Here is an 11966-nt window from a genome sequence, read left to right on the forward strand (position 1 = left end):
CTGTATATGAATTATTCCTAGTCTTTGTTCAAATACAGATTTTTTGGATGTGGGGAGGAGAAATCAAGCTTCCTTCCCTTCCCTGCCTTGAAGAAGCCACAATTATGAGGGTTTTTTTGCTGCCTGGAAGCAGAAACATAAAACAAATGCAGCAAAATGGTGCTGGGTGAGGAGAGGGTTGGGCTGGTTGTAACAGGCAGCTGCTCCTGCCTGCTGGATTACCGCATAATCACTTTGGCCATTTTGTTTTGTGATGCTTTTTTGGGACATATTCCCTTGTCATTGTTTCATCCCATCTATGGTGAGCCTGGAAATAACCCTGGAGCTGGAGAGCATGCCTACATCCTCTTCCTCACCTAGGTCTCCAAGATACCAGCAAGCTCAGTTTCTCTCCATGCCCTGGGTCCAACCTTGTTGTGGTCCTTTGAAGTCTACCACAAAGGAATAATTGCTTTGCTCCTGCTGAAGCCCATCACCAAGCGAGGGAGAGAGGAAATCCTTGCCAGAAGTTGCCATTTAGCTGTCATCTTGCCCTGCCCTAATCCTCATATTGGTAGATGGGAAACTAGAGGATGGACCAAAGCTGAATGAAAACATTAGGACTAAAGCCACAAAATTAAAGACCTAGCAGTGTTGTTATGTTCAGTGTGGAGGATGGCACAGAGGTGACTGCAGTCCCAAAGGACTCCATCTTATGGGGCATTTGCAAGGAAATATATAAAACAAGGGCTAGGATCCTCCAGGGTTGTTTCCTCTTTGGTGACCTCCAAAACCCAGCGAGTGACAAGATCCTCTGGGACTTGATCTCAAAGTTACCATTCCTAATTTTGCTGCAAAAATTTATTGCTATTTTTCCATGAAAGGTTTTAGAACTCAGTTCTGAGTCTGCAATTTTGACAGAATCTCAGCACTCCTTTTTCTTTTCCTGCTGGTTTCTAGCTTTCTTGGTTGGAGACAAAACATTAAAAAAGCAATCTATTTGCCTCAGGTTTCTAAGGTGTATATACCTCCACCTCAATGCATAATCCTAAATGCAGTCTCCAGACTTCAGCTGAAGTACATCAGACTGCTGGATTTGTTATATCTTGGGCTGGTAACATGTTGGTTTGCACTCTGACACCTTGAATGGTACCTTTTCTTGGGGGAGAAAACAAACCAGTCATTCCCAGAGCAAAACTGTCAGCAGGAAAGGCATGTCTGGGGGTGGTGATGGTTTAAAACATTGGGGTTAAAAGGTGAAAAAAGGAATGAAAGAAACAGAAAACTAGATGTACAAGGGAAAGAAGCAACACAGCATGCCATCCTGAATGGAAATGGCCCTGTTAACCCTTATCAATAATTTATGTCGGAGAACATGGATTTTCTATTATTCTGATGAGACCAGCTTTGTTGCAAATATGTTGTTTGGCACTTAAAATTAATCGAGCATTAAAAATTTACTAACACACTTTTTTTTCCTTTTAGAGACACACCCTCTGCATTTTTCCCCTCCCCTCATACTATTGAAGCATCTCAGAGCGGGCTTAATTTTCAGGTAATTGTGCACGAGAGACAACCTGGAGAAAGCCATGAGTGTTCTGGCATGGTGAGGGCTCCTCTCCAGCCTGCTCTAGGATTGTTACCCTCGGCTTTTCCCCTTCCTAGTGGACATACACATTTAAAAAGAAAAGGTCTCCATTTCCTTCCGGGGGAACTCAGTTGGCACAAGAGGTGCCCAGTGCAAAGAGGCAGCAAAGCCCTTGCCCGCAGGTTCCTGCAGCACCTGGAGAACCTCAACAGCTACAACGGGGACACCATTTCCCACTTCTGTCCTAACCTGCCCAGCCATTTGCCTGCAGAAAGTATTTTCTCTTACAGACAGGCCCAGCATAGTTTATAGCTGTCGCTCATCTAGATGAGCTCTGAATGTGCCATGAGGTACCAGCACAGGGCATCTACCCCAAACCTTTCTCCTCCAGGAGCTCACAAGGTTTACCTCATATTGCTTTGCCGATCAATCTTTTTTCCCCTCTCCTGCCACCTCCCACAAATTGTACACTTTACTCCATCTCTCCCACTCCTTTTCCCTCTTCCTTCAGCTGGAAAAGTAAGGGAACATGGGAAACTGAAGACAGCCAGCCTGCCAGCAGTCAGGGAACTGTGAAAGCTGATGCAGTCTTCAACGTGGTCTCCGCCATGGCACTGGTGTAGGAAGACACTAAATATTGTTCAGTCTAGAGAATACAATGAGGTGAGATGGTATGACTTATCTCCTAATCCACAACACCCACCACCCAGGCAAAAGAAATCTCGAAAATAAGCTAGACTGTGTCAAGATGTTGGTTGATGGCAATTTACATAAATAGCTTGGCAAATAATTTTCCCTGGGAAATTAGAGGGTTCTTGTGCCAGAGGGTGAATGAAATAGCAGAAACCTTCTGTCAGGACTACAGCACAGGGGAGAGTGGAGAAAATGTCACACACCCTGTCCTTTCTGTATTGGTCCTACTGTAACACTTGCCTGGCACAGCCAGCTGGCCGCAGCAAACCATGGCTTGCAAACCAATGCAGCATGTAGGCATGCTTGCTTGGTCACTGTGGTAGTGGATGCTGATGGAAAAATGGCACAAGCTGGGGATGGTCATCCCCAAAAGACCCAAGGAATGAGAATATCAAGGCTCCTATAAGGAAAAAAACCTGTTGCAACCCATTAGCAGGGCCCAAAATGACAAACTTCCCCTCCAACATGAAGTAGCACAACTGCTCCATCACAGGGACACACGCTGCATGCCTGTGACCAACAAGCACCAAACCTCCCATCTTGTGGACCACCAACCTGGAGGAGACCTACAACTATGATGTGATGCTGCTACTCGGCTCTGGTAGCAGCAACCTGCAGAGGTGGGACTGGCCCTGTTTTGCCTGTGGCTTGCACCTAGAAAAGCTGGGGAAGTTATGTCAGCTGACTTGTCCATCCGGAGGGAATGGAGCACCAGGATCTACAAGGCTACTCTTTGAAATCCCAGCCATGCGTTCCCTGCATGAAAATAAATCATTACTGAGGTCTCATTGCCAGCTTTGAAAGTCTCGTTTTAGTTTGGTTTTCTGTCAAGAGTGTAACCGCTTGAATTTATGCAGATTATGCACTCCTGCCAGGTGTTTATTTTATACGCTTTTCTTCCCCCCTGCTATACTGTGAAAGAAAAATTGGGTAATATTTGTTAATGAGGCAAGTGGGATATTTCTGGGCGCCTTTAACTCACTAGGAATAAAATATATTTTTAAAAAATTGCTGACCCTTTAAACCTCAACAGTTAGTTTATCTCAGGGACATGTTTCTTAGTCAGCAAAAGGTCTTTCCTGAAGGAGTTATTTGTAATTCATTAGTACTGGAGTAATAGCCACACTCCTAAATAATTCCTGTGCTTATAAAATACCATCTGGTATCACGCGCTAAGGGCCGTATGCTCTGTTGGTGTAAATCAGGATAGCCCCATTGACTTGAATGAGTTCTGGTGGCTTTACATCCACCTGCCAAGCTGGCCCACGAGCTCCTCTCGAAGGTCTCATGTACCCTGCTTTATGGGAGCTTTTGCATTGCCTCCTCAAACGCGGCACTGTCGCCTGCACTGCCTGGGAAAAATTGCTGCTCATTGCAAAAGCACAAGGCTCAGTCCTGGCTGCAACGGGGACAAGCCAGGCTGGGGGCACACGCAGCTCTTGCAAGCTGTATTTATGGGTATTTGTATTAAAGCAAGCGGCACGTCCTCTGTGCCGATTAATAAAACCTGTCAAGAAATTCTTAGTGTAAGAGGGGGTAAGAAAAAGGTCCGATTTTGAAGCTACTCTAACTTGAGCTTAAGCTTTTTGCTGAATTAGATGGCAGAGATGGATTTACATATGTTAAAGTAGATTTGCTGAAGTTATATTCCACTTTTTTTTTTCCCTTTAAAAAAAAAAAAGCGAGAGGCAAGAGAGATTTACAGGACACAGGCAATGAGAAAACTCACAGTTCATGCTAATCAATCCAAATTAAAAGTATTTCCTACTCACAAATCCTGCCTACAAAATTTGCAAACTGCTTTAGAGCCTCTGGGGTTTTCTAAAGGATGGATCCAGGCAGCCAAAAAGGTGGACCCGGACCAGCCACCAACAGATCTGGATCTGGGACCAGCTTCTTCCATTGCCCTGGGCAATGCCAAACTGCCCCATAAGGCTTCGTAGGAATCAAATGCCTCAAACCTCCTTGCAGCTCCAGCCTCAGGCTTGTTGTACACCAGCTGCTTTTGGGATGGTAAATACAGTCCTTATGTTTTGGGGTTTTTTTCCATTTCCACTGGAGACTTTGTGGACTTGGGCTCCAGAAAAAGCAATCGCCTCTCCTTTTAGACAGGGACAGCACTTCAACAAACTGGAGCGAGATTTCGTTAGGGCTTTTGTCTGTAACAAACCCCAATGACAATAAGAGCTTTGTGCCCTGGAAACTCAGTGAAGACGACAGAGGAGGGACTGAGCATTTTTGCAGAATTGGGTCCTTTTCACTCTCCTGGGTTTTTTTTTGCAGGTATCTGATATCTCAAACCTTAATTTGTTTAATCTGCCTCCAATCCTCCTCCGGTAACAAAGCAACAGGAAAGCTTTAGGCAACTTGTATGCTGCTGTAGAGAAGCTGCCAAGCCCCTGCGACCCTCCCCGAAACACAGAAGCACACATCATACGCATCTCCCCAAGCAAAACAAAGGCTTCAAAATAAATAATTTCATTTAGGACTTCCAGTCTGGATCCAGCCCTGGAAAACATAAATCCACCACCAGTTGTGTAACTGAGCTGAGAGTCCTGCAAAGGCACTTCAGTGTTCACAGCAGCAGCTTTAAAGGCTTTTGTAGCTGTGCATTTTCTTTCCCCTTCCCTCCCCGTGGTGCAGAGACGGCAGCTCCTGGGTTTTTAGCTCCTGTTGGGTCTCCTGCCCTCAGCAGTCCCTCGAGGGACAGCCTGCTTCATGCAGGAGTGATCGTCACCCCCATCACTCGCTGAATTACTTCCCCAGTTCACAGCGGTGCTGAAAGGCTCCTGACATCACGGCTTTTGTACCTATTTTTGTTAAAGCATTTTCTCCTTCAGTCCTGTGACTATTTGAAATTTTTAAGACTCGAAAAATGGACAGGATGAACTTAAGCCCATGCAGGCTGTTTTCTAAAACTGAGTGCTGAGCTGGCCTGATTTGCAACTTGTAAAACTCTTGGCTGTCTCCTGCTGCCCAGATCCAGCCTTGAACAGCCCCGTTCCCAATTTGTGCCTTTGCCCTCACCCCAAGTGAGGGCATTTCCCACGGACAGGCAGAGACAGGCAACTCTTGGGTTCAGGAGAAGGCACCTCGAGGAGGGGCAGGGCCCTGAGAGATGCTTTGGGGAAGGGAGATGATGATACAGAGGGAAGAAGGAGGGAGGAAACACACAGATGAAATACTCTGAATTTCTGCAGCAGCAAGCTCCAGTGAATTCTGACCCTAATTAATAATTATGAATGGCAATAATGAACAACTGAGAGTGAGAATGGGACAGAAGGAAGGTGAGGAGAAAGCAATGACAACAGTCAAGCAGGGGGAGAAAAGCAAAGGCCCTTTCAGGTGCTGTTATCTGCAATAAAGCCTTGCAAACGCCAGAGATTTATCTGGGGCTCACTCCTTCTCCTCTGTCTTTCTCCACAGTGTTTCAAGATGCTGATATTTGCGGAAGGTGCAGTGTAGCCACTGGATAAGGGAGAAGAATGAATCCAGCACAGCTTCCCCGCTCGGTGCCTGACAGCTCCAAGCCATAAAACTCAGGGAACGCAGAGCTTTCCCTTTGAGACAGGCAGCCTGGAAACACGGTCAATATAGCTTTGTATCCCATTGCCATTAAGACAAGCTTATCAGCAGGGTGCCAGGAGTGCAGAGTGCACCGACTGACAGAAAAATCAAAGTTTCATTCTCTTTGCAATTCATATCTGGGCTACTCTTGCCTCCTGGCTGGACCAGGCTCCTATCCGAACTTCTACACAATACTGTGCATGCTCTCCCTAGCTGGCTGTCTCTTATTTTTGCAAGTTTATCTTCTCTCAGACTTAGCCTTCTCCCGCACAAACCCCATCCCTCCACACTACCACACAAGATCATTTTGTGCAGAGGTAAAAAGATCAGTTTGCCACTGAGACTGCAAAGCCAAAGGTGCAGAAGAGGCTCTCTGAAAGCAGCAGGTAAGGACTCCAGAGGGTCATTTCGTCTTTGTCATCCAAGATGAAAGCCTGACATAAGTTACAGCAGCTGAAAAACTGAGTTACCCCAAACGGGTCATGTCTTGTGCAGACCCACATGACTGCTCGGCCTCTGGGCCAGTGGGAGAACCTCCTGGGAGAGGGGAAGGGACGCGATCTGGGCTCCATACCCCAGCTGAGAGCTCCTGGGGGGGCTGTGGGAGGGTATTTCTCACCTTTCTGCTCTGCTCCTTGCTAAGGTACTCATGAGTCAGCAGTGGTAAAAGCTCTGAAAAGACTAGAATTGCTTTGCTTTGCTTCTATCCCCCAAGCAGAGGTCTGGGGGGGTACCAAATAAGTACCACATGAAATGCTTGGGAGTGACAGTTACAAGACAACCTTTTGGGGAAAAAAACTTCTTCCTAAGACCTTGGTTGACCTCCTAGTCCTTAGGGAGGTACATCCCCTGACCACACAGCTTCCCAGAGAAGCACAGGGCCAGGCAAAGCCAGAGCAACGGGCACAAGGAAGTTAAGCTGAACCAGCAGAAGAGCAAGTCAGAGTGGAGAACACCAGCAGGATCCAAGGACCCATCAGAACTTAGACCATGAAGCAAATGCAACAATCACATGCTACCGCTTCCTGAACAATAGCACCAAATTCTCTGATGGCATTAGACCATCAAATAGCAGAAAGAGGACAGTCGCACGAAGCTCTGGCTGTCCCCACCTCCATCTCCTTTTATTTCAAAGAACTTTCTATAATAGATTTCAGATTGCTCATAATGTAACTGTCTGTGTACAAATGCAGCTAGCAATGTGGCATTCCACCAAAAGGCCTATTACCAGTTTCCTTCCAGTAATTAAGAGGCTTTTACAGTAATAATGTGAATAGAAATAGGCATGAGCAAAAATATCCTGGTCTTATGTCCTGTCTAGCTTCATTTTTGGCCTTACAAAAGGCCATTTGGCTTGTCTGAGCATTTTGTTTGTCATCCTACAAAAACCTGTGTCGGGCTGTAAGGACTGGGGACCCTGACTCTCACCCAGACCTATGTAATTCAGATGTGTCTTCAATGAAGTTGGTGGAGTTGCAAAGGAATAGAAAAGGCCAAAATAAGAGGTGTGTATGTTTGCAAGGTTTATTTCTCTAGCTCTCCTGTTTCTTGCTTTTCCGTATTTCATACAAACATTTTGGAATGACAGACAGTTAAAAATGGAAACTGCAAATGGAAGTGTGAAGTTTTGCACACAGCTTTTGGGCCATAATGAATCTCACCTCACTTCCTACTCTTTGCAATATCATTGCTGGAAAGCGCAAAGACCTTAATTTTCCCTGCACACAGCTTAAAATGTCTCAGCTCTTGGTTGAAATGTCAGGGCTCCATTACATCCATAATCCAATATAAATCCTGAGGGCAACCACATGCATCTTGCTTGCCATGTTGTGGAGGGGTGGGCTGCAAAGGCAGTCCCCCACTTTGGGAGCTGCATCCCTGCACTGCCTGAGAGGGAGCAGACTCACTCTTGATGACAGAGTTGGACCTCACAGCAACCTGTCCTTGTAGCGTTGCACAAAGCTCAGTTGCCAGAACAAGTGAACGCAAGCTCTGTACATCTTCTTTTAGAGGAACATCACACATTCTGCTTGGAAGAGAGGAAAAAAAAAAATATAATGCAGCATTTTTATAAATGAGATTTCCACAAAGATGTATTATTCATTATGCAATAATTAGCCACATTTACGGACACTGTCGCAGGAAGCCTGAGCATGCAGAGTCGCAGCTGCACAGTCCCACATAGCCAGCATTGCTCAGCCTGGCCAAGACACGAAGCCAGTGTCAGGGGTGTGCAAATTGAACCCAGAGGCTGGGGACACCAGGGTGAAAGTGGCTGGAACCTTCACTTCCCCATGCTATTGTCATTGATTTTTTTAGCAAGCTCTTCTTTGTGTAGCTGGAAACACCATGGTACACTAGCACTGGTCCCTCCTTGCTGTCACGGTTTAAATCAGCGGTCAGGGTCTGACCCTCCACGTGTCCAGCACATCTCAGCAGTCAATAGCCAGCACTTTCTAACAGTCATATTCCCTTTCTCAGTTCTTAGACTGCCTGTCTGCTACATACAGACCTGGTTTTCTCCCTCCAGGCTCTGCAGTCTTAAGTGCTTCATTAACAAAGGCATTTTACACTCCTGAAAGATGCCTGGCAGATCCTGTGGAGCCCAGGGCACAGCCCCAACCCCTTCCCATCTTGCTGACCTGCAGGGACCTCCAGGGTTGAACCAAGAGCAACAGGGGCCCCATCACCCCATTGCACCCCATAGCTGGGGGTCCTGTCCCCTCTGACATGGTCCCACAAAAGGGAGTAGCTCCCAGCTCCATGTCCAGCCCCAGGCTGGATACAGGCTCTGGTCAGGGGCTGAGGCTGGAGGACTTGCTCCATGCTGGTGCTGCACTGGTTTATGTCAGGGTCTGGCCAGTTGAGTCTGGGCAGGGGCAGAGTGAACAGGCAGCCCTTCTGCTGGAGAGAGACCCTGCTCTCACCCCAGCAAGGGGAATGCATTCAAGTAAAGGTAAAGTGATTTGAGATCGCAGTGGCTTCAACAAGAGGTGGGAGGGAAAGCAAAAAACCAAACCAAACCAGAACATTCCAACCCCCAAACTACCCAAAAAACCCAAACCACCAAACCCAAGCAGCCACACAAGCCCCAAACAAACAAAAAAGAGCCTTGATCAAGGTGTCCAGAAGACTGGGATCAAGTCCCAGATCTCCAGCAGTCAAGGTCTCTGCTCTGCATGTCCGAGCAGGCTGGACAGACCTTAGGACAGACCTAAGTGAAACTAACTGGAAATTTAAGTGTCAACACTCTGTACTAGTTTTGCTCTTTAAGAGTAAGAAGTTGAGAGACATAATCTTCACTAAGAAGGAAAAAATATCAAAGCAGAAATAAGATCTTTGTTTCCTAAACTTTGCATTGCATACATACATTTATTTTATACAGACACAGTTTTGCACATCAGAGCGTCACCCCCAGTCTTTTATGAAATTGCCTTTCTGTTTAGCAGTGTGCTGAATCAATGGGGCCACTTCCCTTTCATATTTCTGTAATTAGCCTGTTCTAAATCCTTCAGCAGCTCTTTGGAAAGATGTTGATTATTTACAGTACGTGCAATTCAGATGTCACTGGATTATTAACCTTGGCTGTGTAGTCTTAAATGTCTGGATTAGTGGATATAAGTTTGTTTCCTCTGCTTCAGGCTAGAAATATTCAGGAAAAAAAGGGCAACATAAACAGGTTAGAAAAGCCAGTGCTCTACTACCACCTTGCAACCAGAAAGTACAAGGAAGGGAAGGGCTAACAGCAGGAGCTATGCTATGCCAAGAGGTTGGAAATTGGGAGCTCCAGCCCCAAAGCTACCACTGGTAAGAGGTGCTCTGGAAGATCAGCACAGAACAGCACTAAACCAAGACTCTGCTTTCAACAGGGGAAACAGAGAGATTGAAGTTGAGGGCAAAACCCTACAGCAGTCTCAGAAGACCCTAGGTACCACATACTGCTATTTCTCATGCACCCACAGCACCAGGAGCTGATTTCCAGTCCTGCATCTGCCTCACTACGGGCTTTTGGGAAAGCATCCTCTGCTCTCCTATTCTCCATCTCTTTGCAAACAGGAGATTGGAATGTGCTTAGACATAATGCTGAAGAGGCGACAGAAATATCTGCTGCTCCGGAGGCAGCTCAGTTTTGAAACGCAGCTGCTAAAACGGCACTGTCAGCCAGGGGATGTAAAACAGATCATCCCCCCAGCTGTTTTCTTTTAACACCAAGGACTAAAGCACATCCCTCCATGCTCCAAACAGCATTAGGGGGGCTAAAGGCTGTCCCTTCCACCAGCCCTGGACAGAGCAGGCTGGACTTCCTTCGGACAGAAGGATTTCATGTCCCTTTTGCAGTCATTTACTTTTATTGAAGAGATGCAAGAATGACTATCGAGAGGTGCCCCAGGCCTCTGGGAGAAAGGAGTTAAGGGAGCACAGCTATTTCCATCATGTTTGAGGACAGTTATTGAAGGATTTCCATAGATCATGGATGTGGCCAACTGCTGGGTCTGAATCTAACCTAGTAGTGGGGAAGGGTGGTACAAAGTACAGCCCTGCAGGTCCTGAGGACCACAGACCTATGGTGGTTTGGTGTATGCAGAAGTGAATAGAGGGACATCAGCAAGTGCACATTTGTAAGTGTTACTATAAATATAAATATAAGACTGACTTGAAAGCATGCAGTTCTCAATGCACTGGAAATGTCAAAAAACCACTCTGTGCCATCTCAGAAACATTTCACTTTGATTTTGATCCTTTTTAGACAGCTGCTTTTACAATAAAATAGAAGGAAATGCTGAAGTGGAAAGCTGTTTTGTATGAAGCCTCCCCAAGGTTTTTGACTCTGCATGAGCTATTCTGTTTATTTTTGGGTTATTTTGCAGAAATAATTTTGCAGAACTAACCCAAATATGCAAGTGTGTTCTGTGGTTGCTACTCCATGGTTTTCGCCGACAGTAATCCATCTTATCCCAGTGAGAAGCTGCAGGAAGAACTCCTGTCACTACCAAGAAAGAAAATTAAAAAAAAAAAATCAGTTGGAAATTTCTGTGAGTCTCAGGAAACTCCTTTCAGTTCCAAACATGGTGAAGAAAATGCCATCAGTGATTTTCCCCTTGTAATTAGGTTTGCAAAGGTTGACTTGCAAGGAATTAAAACATGGAAACATTTAAAATATCAGTGAGTTCTGGCATGCTTAGTAATGTGACATTTATATGATAATTTGGCAATTAAATATGCAAGCAAGGATGCTTTTTCTTTTCAAACATGAAGGTATGGTACTTTCACAAAACAGCTTCCAGCATTTTACAGGTTCACCTTCTGACTTAAGTGGAAAAATATTATTTGCAATGTGTGGGTGGGGGACACACATACCAGCACAGATTCACACCAATTCAGCAGCATCTCACAGCACACCACTGCTCTGCCATACAAATACCATTTAGGGGAGCTCCAGGTGGATATCCCACATCTTGCTGCCCCAAAATTGGGATGCTTATTATTGCCAGCTGCAGGAAAGAGCATGGGTCAGAGCTGCTTGTGCAACCCAGCAGAGACACCTTCACTGCAGAATAAGCTTACTGCCAGGATCTCTAGATGAGCAATAAAAACCCCAAAAGAGGCACTGACAGTCTGGATGCAGGTTATATGTTCCCACAGGGAAGAGCCCCATCTCCTAACCTGGTGTGCATCCCCACCCTATAGCACCCACAAGAACACAGTATCACCCATCAATAGGGTCAGGTTCAGTTATCACCTGGGCTCCTGAAAATTAATGCACTAACTTAAACCGAAGACACCTGCAGAAATAAAATCTTTCTCCAAGTAGCACAACTGGACGAGATCCCAGAAAGAGGAGGTTTTGCCTGTGCTGGGAAGGGGCATTAGGTGAAGCAGACAAAGGTCTCCTTTCAGCCAGGCTCTGACTGCATATCCTCCCCCTCCTCCGACACCAACCACATCCTTTCTGTGCATCTCAGCAACTCCCTTCCTGCGCTGATGAATAATTTGGAGTGCCTCAGCCATTATTAAATAATAAAGATTCTTTTCCTTGCAGAAATAATTGAGTATGGGAGCTGAGAAATTGAGGTCACCCTGAGCTCTGCCCCCTCTGACAACGCTGCTCCCACCAAGATGTCAATTCTGCATGGCACCA

Source organism: Haliaeetus albicilla, chromosome 16 (genome assembly GCF_947461875.1).
Source record: "Haliaeetus albicilla chromosome 16, bHalAlb1.1, whole genome shotgun sequence".
NCBI classification, from domain to species: Eukaryota; Metazoa; Chordata; class Aves; order Accipitriformes; family Accipitridae; genus Haliaeetus; species Haliaeetus albicilla.